This window comes from Perissodus microlepis, chromosome 3 (genome assembly GCF_051167445.1).
Source record: "Perissodus microlepis isolate ML-2025 ecotype Zambia chromosome 3, ASM5116744v1, whole genome shotgun sequence".
NCBI lineage: Eukaryota > Metazoa > Chordata > Actinopteri > Cichliformes > Cichlidae > Perissodus > Perissodus microlepis.
Genome location: NC_140463.1, coordinates 13530505 through 13538568, shown reverse-complemented (window position 1 = coordinate 13538568; position 8064 = coordinate 13530505). Strand labels below are relative to the sequence as shown.

The 8064-nt window shown below is 39.9% G+C and overlaps 1 protein-coding gene across 2 annotated transcripts in view; it reads left to right on the top strand.

Annotated features, from left to right (window-relative positions):
- Positions 1 to 5225: 5225 nt before the first annotated feature.
- The window catches only part of LOC146390035 (protein NLRC3-like), a 30724-nt gene continuing 27885 nt past the window's right edge, over positions 5226 to 8064 (top strand). For both annotated transcript variants that reach the window (XM_084923100.1, XM_084923101.1), the window contains exon 1: positions 5226 to 5499. The gene's annotated coding sequence lies outside the window, so the exon portion shown is untranslated. The remainder of the gene's footprint in view (positions 5500 to 8064) is intronic.

Sequence of the window (8064 nt, the reverse complement as noted above, 5' to 3'; positions counted from 1 at the left end):
AACAAGAAATTAAAGTTATTTTAAAACTTTATAGAAAAAGTAGTAAAAATTTAAAAATTTGAGATGAAAAAGTGTCAGTGAAATAAATTTACTAAACACACGTGAATCTAATATTTTATGTACACAATAAACATTATAAATGGGCTCATCTCATCGAGGAAGACTCTGAGGAAGGAGGGAAGGACAAGGGAGGAGGAGACAAGGGACTGATGGAAGAAAGCAGGATTGAAGGAGGAGGTGAGATAGAGGGAGTGAGGAAAGGAGAGAAAAGGAAGTAAAAAGGAAAAAGGGAGGACAGAGGAGAGATGATGAAGGAGTAAAGGAAAGAGGAGAAAGTAAAGGTGTAAGGAGGTAGGAAGCCCTCACCATGAAAGCATGGTGAGGGCTTTCACACGTTCCTGTCCTGCATCTCACACGAACCTCTGATTCTCTTTAAGGTGGAGAAACACCTCTGAGCTTCAGTCGCTCTCATGGGAGTGATGATGAGGATGTTCAACAGTCCCAGTCTCAGAGGAAGTCTCCTGGAGGTGCCAGTTCAAGGGCTGCTCGCAGCAGCCCTTGAACTGGCAACTCTCATAGAGGAGCACTGGCTGAACATGATCCTCAGCCTTCCTCAGCTACTACACTGCTGTCAGACAGGAAACCCGATGTTGCTGATATCTGACTTTTTTAGGAGAACTGATTGATCTAGATTAGATTAGATTAGATTAGATTAGATTAGATTAGATGAAAGTTTATTAATCCCTTGAGTGGGTTCCTCTGGGAAATTCAGTTTCCAGTAGCACAGCACCGACAGAAGTTGCATGTTACAGATACAATAAGAGGAATGAGAGTAAGGATATAAGCATAAATACACCATATATACACATATACACATATATAAATATAGAATATATAATATGGATAAATAGGATTTCTCATTTGAGTGAGTAGGAAGGAACTGCAGGAAAAGTTACTGTGGCAATATCCCAGTTAAGAAGTGATCAAAACTTCACAGCGTAGAAAAGCCAGATTATTCCTGAATTCATCTGGATAACATGAAGTCCTGCATCATTACAACACCTGGTCAGAATCCTTTAACGCTGACATTCTATGGATGGTAAACATGGTGTAAAACCCTTTATTTATTTGCAGTCTGAGTCTCTGTGCTCTATGTTTCTTTGTGTTTGCTATAAGGCAGAAAATATGAAGAACTTTTCTATCGTCAGGGACTCAAAAATCACTTCACTTTCAGGAGGAGAGGAGTTAAATGATTCACACAAATGTAAACTACACACTGCAGAAGTATATGACACACAATTTACTGCATACTGTATGAAATCTGAACATGAAGAAATCAGTCTTCTTCCTGTTGTGGTCGTGATAGAAAGAGGAACAGAAAAACTGATTATGGCCTCACTTCTCATTTCAGCACCAACACAGACATTTGTCATGGTCCTGTGTCATGCGACCCAGTATTTCTGAGTTCGTGTTATCCTGTTATTTCATCTATATTCTAGTTTTTTCTTCAATCTAGATAAATTCGGTCATGCCTAGTTTACAGTTTTAGTTCATGGTTTATCAGGTTCCCCTTGTGTGATCACGCCTGTGTCAAAGTTCCCCTGGTTGTTACGTGTGTCTTATCTGTCATGTTTTAGGTCTGTGTGATTCTCATTGTCAAGTTTGTGTCATGTTTACATCTCCATGTTTCCTGTTTTACTTTGAAAGAGTCCGGTGTTTTTTGGTTCATCATATTTAGTTTCATTTCCCCTATCCTGTCATTATGTTCATTGTTGTCAGGTGTTTTCCCATGTGATTGCACTTCCCTTGATCACTCCTTATGTGTATTTAGTCTGTGTGTTTCCGTTCAGTTAGTGTCAGGTTATCATCATCATTGTTACAGTCATTGTGTTTTACAGTTTACTCAGTGTTCATAGTTTCTTCATGGTGTTTTCACTAAGTGTCGTAGTCTTTTACTCAGTCTGAGTGTTTTCAGTCTTCTTCGTTTTCTTAGGTTCATTTTTGCTATTGCTTACAGCCAAATAAAGGTTCACCTTTTGTTAACACCTGCAAGCCCTCTCTCTGCGTCTGCTTCTGGGTCATATAAACGAACACACTTGCGCACCACGCCGTGACAACATTTACACTTGGTTTGTCTGGTAAGGGAAACTCACTGCGCCTTGTGTTTTATCTATATGCAACTTTTAAAGTGGAATATTTTCTCCATGTTACATGGCGAACAATTTAAATGTCAGTGTGACCATCAGTATATTTTCACTGGCTTAAAAAACTGCTTGAGTTTTCCTGATCTTCAACAAAGTGAACTCATTTAAGATTTGAGAACAACAGTGCAGCGAAAACAAATCAAACTACATCAAATGCCTCTAACATTTTATAGATATCTCTAAAGATAAAATAGAAAATACTCTCCTAATCGACCAGTTCCTGATTAGCTGATTCTGAAATTTCTCAAAAACATGTCTGGGAGTGTTTCACTTCTCTTTCCTGAAATCGGTGTCAGATGATCGTCTCCGTGTGAAGCTGCATGTGAAGGTAATGTTTTTCAGTCTGTAATATTTTCATGGTTAACATCAGCTGTGTGCAACGTAGTTCGAGCACAAACAGCATAAATATTCCCCTCTATAGTTCACGCTAACAAACTCACAGCTGGACCAACGAGTGTTAAACCTTCTTCCATCTGTTAGTGTGTGAGTATAATTCTGGAATCAGCAGAGCTGTTTTTGAATTCATGTTTTCATGAAATGTTAGAAACAGGTTGTTTTGAAAGGTTTGACCTGCTTTTGTAACTTAAAGCACTAAAAGTTGCTTTTCTTCTCTGCTCTCTTGAAGCACGTCTGCTTTATTGAAATATTTCCCTTTTTCCTTACACACTCGAAGTATTGCATCACATATTTATGAGCTGAACATGACAGTAAACCAGAAACAGCTGACGTTATTAATGAAGAGCATTTTTATTTTTATATTTTATTAATATTTTATTAATTAATGAGATGATCACATGCTCTATTGTTTTGTGTTGTTTTCTATATGTACTCTCATGAAACAGTGATTGCTAAGATGTTAGTATCTGAAGAGGAACTTAATCAAGGGACTTTCTGGTCATCTGATATCCATAACACTATTTATTACATATTTTCTTCTTCTTCTTCTTCTTCTTCTTCTTCTTCTTCTTCTTCTTCTTCTTCTTCTTCTTCTTTTTTTTTTTTTTTTTTTTTTTTTTTTTTTTACACCAGTTTGTATATTTGTACATTTTATATATTGTTCTCTGTTAATGCTGTTCATATGTATATTGTGCTGCAGAACTGAGAGCCAGGGGAGGATGGTTGGAAATTTGTGATCATTGTTTGGTCATGCCTCCCCTGTTTAAGCAGCACAGGATTGTTTTTATAGCAGAGGGACATATAACTGTGTGTCATCTAACTGTGAAGGAATTATGTAAATCAAAAATAAAAGAGGCATTGGCTGCCAGAGAAGTAAGCATTCAGTATGGCCACAGAGAAAGTTTTGTTTGTTTGATGAATCGAAGAGATGAAAACAAGATCATGAATCCTAATAAAAGGTCTGTAGACAGTGCAGGAGAAAAGAGAAGTTGACTGGCTGCATTCTTAAATACTTTTAAAAAATCTAAACACACAGAACTGAGCAGTCATATCTATCAGCTGTTAGTCATGATGACCTTGATGAGGACACTTTCTGTGTTATGGCGAGCTCTAACACCTGGGTGAAAACTATCAAATATATTATTCACACAATAGTTTAACTGAAATGACAGTTTAGAAATGTTTAAGGCTTTTTCTTTTATAATTCACTGATTGAGTCGGTGCAACATTTAAAGGGAAAAAAGGAACTTCATCTTAACCAGTTTGGAAACTGAAACCTAATTACTGACTCAATGCAACTCCTGACTATTGGTGGCACTGTCACTTGGTGTTTGCTCTCTCTGCGGTAGAGTATCACGTCCTGTTCCTGCTCAAACACAGTGGTGTTTTTGAGTCGCTTATCTGCTTAGCAATTTAATTAAAAACTGTTTTCATAAACAGTTCAAAACTTTTTTCATAGTATAATCTTCTTGTGCTTCATCCAAAGTACACTTTCTGTGTACTCACTACCTAACTTATAGCCAAAGTATTCACTCACTGTGTCTGTACTGTTTCGCTAGCTTAGCTTAGCTCGTAGCCGACTCGTTAGCACCATGGCTACTTCACCTGTCCCTCCTGCACTTTCCTGCTCATTGTGTCAGATGTTTAGTTACTCCTTGGCCTCCTTTAGCAGTAATGATATCTGTAACAAATGTAGCATATTTGCAGCTCTGGAGGCCAGGATTACTGAATTAAAGACTCGGCTTCGCACCCTTGATTTATCCGTAGCTAGCCAGGCCCCTGTAGCTGGTGCAGCCGAAGATAGTGTAGGCCCCGCTAGCTGTTCCCCAGCAAACCCCAAGCAGCTGGGGAAAGAGGGCGGCTGGGTGACGGTGAGGAGGAAGCATAGTCTTAAACAGAAGCCCCAGGTACACCACCAACCTGTTCATGTGTCTAACCGTTTTTCCCCACTCTGCGATACACCGACCACTCTGTGACACTCTGCTAATTGGTGATTCTGTTCTCAGACATGTGAAGCTAGAGACACTGGCAACAATAGTCAATTGTCTTCCAGGGGCCAGAGCAGGCGACATTGAGGGAAATTTAAAACTGCTGGCTAAGGGTAAACGTAGATTCAGTAAAATCATAATTCACGTCGCAGTAATGACACCTGGTTACACCAATCAGAGGTCACTAAAATCAATATTGAATCAGTGTGTAACTTTGCCAAAACAATGTCAGACTCTGTAGTTTTCTCTGGTCCCCTCCCCAATCAGACTAGGAGTGACATGTTTAGCCGCATGTTCTCCTTAAATTGCTGGCTGTCTGAGTGGTATCCAAAAAACAGTGTGGACTTCAAAGATAATTGGCAAACCTTCTGGAGGAAACCTGGTCTTGTTAGGAGAGACGGCATCCATCCCACTTTGGATGGAGCAGCTCTCATTATTGTACGATCTGCTGTACAATATAAAGCGCCTTGAGGCAACTGCTGTTGTGATTTGGCGCTATATAAATAAAATTGAATTGAATTTAAAAGAATATTTTACTTGTTTTTTAAATGAAAATATTTTGTGTAATATTCTCATCTTTATTTTGGTCTTAAGTATGGGCTGTAAAATAATCAAATTCAACTCAATTTTATTTATATAGCATCAAATCACAGCAAGAGTCGCCTCAAGGTGCTTTATATTGTAAGGTAGACCCTACAACAATACATACAGAGAAAAACCCAACAATCAAATGACCCCCTATGAGCAAACACTTCGGTGACAGTAGGAAGGAAAATCTCCCTTTTAACAGGAAGAAACCTCCGGCAGAACCAGGCTCAGGGAGGGACAGCCATCTGCTGCGACCGGTTGGGGTGAGATAAGGAAGACGGGATAAAGACATGCTGTGGAAGAGAGACAGAGATTAATAACAGGTATGATCCAATGCAATGTCTATTAACACATAGTGAGTGAGAAAAGGGACTAAAAAGGAAAAACTCAATGCATCATGGGAATCCCCCGGCAGCCTACGCCCATTGCAACATAACTAAGGGAGGATTCAGGGTCACCTGATCCAGTCCTAACTATATGCTTTAGCAAATGCAACATTTTCAATTTTGTCCACATGATGGACAGAATGTAACTGTGTGCTTTTTGCAGATGTACTTCTTGCATTTCTCACAAAAAGTGCTTGTTTTAATGTCTTCTCGTGAGGGACAGACCTGGCATCTTTTCCATTTCTTTACACCCGTATCCACTGGATCCACTGCAGATTGGTTGGATGGTGCACACTTAACCTTTTCAATGACAGCTGATGCTGCTGGGGATCGAGCTGGTCTGACTCGCATCTGGATCTTGGGAGTGACAAGACTTTTTCCCAGTTCTTCCAGGAAAAGCCGACGTCAGTACAATTTACCCGCATTCCAATATTGGTTGATTTCACTCCACAGGACATAGGCATTGTAAGCAGACACATCCAAAATGTAGAAAATTACCAAGGGCCAACGACCTGTCTTGCGCTGGCAGCTGTATGTCGCTGTGACTTTGTCAAGATTGTCTACTCCTCCTTTGGTGGAGTTGTAGTCTAGGATCATTTCTGTTTTTTTGTCTTCTCTTGTGCTCAGACATGCATCTGTGTGCATTGTGCTCATGACAAGAACATTGTTGTTTATCTTTGGGCAGTATGAAACAACTGTTGCTTTCTCAGTGAAAACAAATATTGAGGAATGCAGAGATCTTCCCTGCATCTTCAAAATTTCACTGGGAAGTTCTGGCTTTTTTCTTCTGATTTTTCCCAACATAGTCAGCTTTCTCTTCAGAAGTTCCTCTCCAAGCCAGTAGGATGTAAAGAAATTGTCACAGGTGATGTTATCCCCTTGCAGCCCTTCACTCATCTGCAGCACCACACACATCCCCTGATTCTTCTCAGATGCTCCTCCAGGTAGCTTTCCAGTGTACACTTTCATATTCCATGCATAGCTAGATTTTGCATCACAAGGCTACCCATATTTTGATGCAATACTTGGCCGGCTTGTTAGGCATATACTGTCAGAAAGGACAGCGACCCCTGAATGGGACAAGGCGCTCATCAACAGCAACGTGGGAACCAGGGTTGTACAACAAAGGTAGAATTTCCACCCATTTATCCCATACATCTCTGATTGCAGCAAGTTTGTCTCTTACACGTCAACCAGCTCTGGTTTCGCGGTTGTCAAATCTGATCACACGAGATATCTTGAGAAATTACATTTGTTGCTTGAAAGATTGGCCTTCCATTCTCTTCATTCCATAGACTTGCAGTTGCTTGGACCTGTATACTCCAGCTAATATCAGAATTCCAATATAAGCATGCAAGTCAGTCTGATCTAGTGGCTTCCATTTCTCTTGAAATACATGCCTCCCCTCCAAGTTAGTCGTGCCCAGTATAATTCTCTCTATTGGAGGGGATATGAAGAGTTGAAATGCTGATTGAATATCATCAACTCGTGTGATGGCAAATCTTGTAGGACCAGGAGTCATTTTGATGACATTAGAAGATGACAGCCTACATTGACTTCGGTGTGGTGATAATGACCATTTTATATTACCATCTTTAGATGTCCATGTCTCCTCTGTGGATGATGATTGCTGCATTCCTTGGTTTTCATTTGATGTAGAGATGGCGGTACACTCCGTCTCAGAATCATCCTCCTCGTCTGAAAACTGGCAGTCTGGACCATCAATAACATTGTCCTCGTCCTCTGAAAGATCCTCAGTCTCTGAAACATCTTCTTCTTCATCACTAACCCAGTTGAAGAGCAGTGATAAAGCTTCTTCAGCCTTCAACCTTCTGGAGCTCATTTTTGGTGTGTTGAAATGACATGAGAACAGTGACAGGAATAGGCGAGAAAGGGCAGGAATTTCTTGCATACACACCTGCGTCTGAATGTATATTCAGAGGCAGTGAAAACAAAGTACATCAAAGAGAAATGTTTATTTTCGATCTAAACAACTTTTCACTTACATAAAAGTGTGCGGGTCAATTTGACCCGCAACATCATCTTTGTATACAAACATTGCAGAGACATTCCAGGACACATCACAGTGTCCATATTTTACACACCAGTTCATGACCCCAGATGAGAAAAGGTCATAAACTTTCATGAAGAAAAAGAAAGGATGACCAGTACTTTGGTCAACACAAAAACTGGAATGGGTCAAATTGACCCTTAACATAATAAAAAGGTTAAACATCCTTTCTCACGTTTTTACTGAAAATTGCTTATTTACTCCTGACTGAAAGTCATTTGTTCCTCTAATCACTCCATCAGTTTTTTGTTAATCTACAATATTTCCTGATGAGTGTTGTCACATTATCAGGAATCAACAGTCTCAGGCTGCAGTCGCACACACTAAACCCAGTCCTAATTAGGACTCACTGACTGCTCTTGACTGGACTTGTTGGTATGACGCTGAAGTTAAGTGAGGAGCTCAGATTTGTGAGAACAAGAGGACTCACT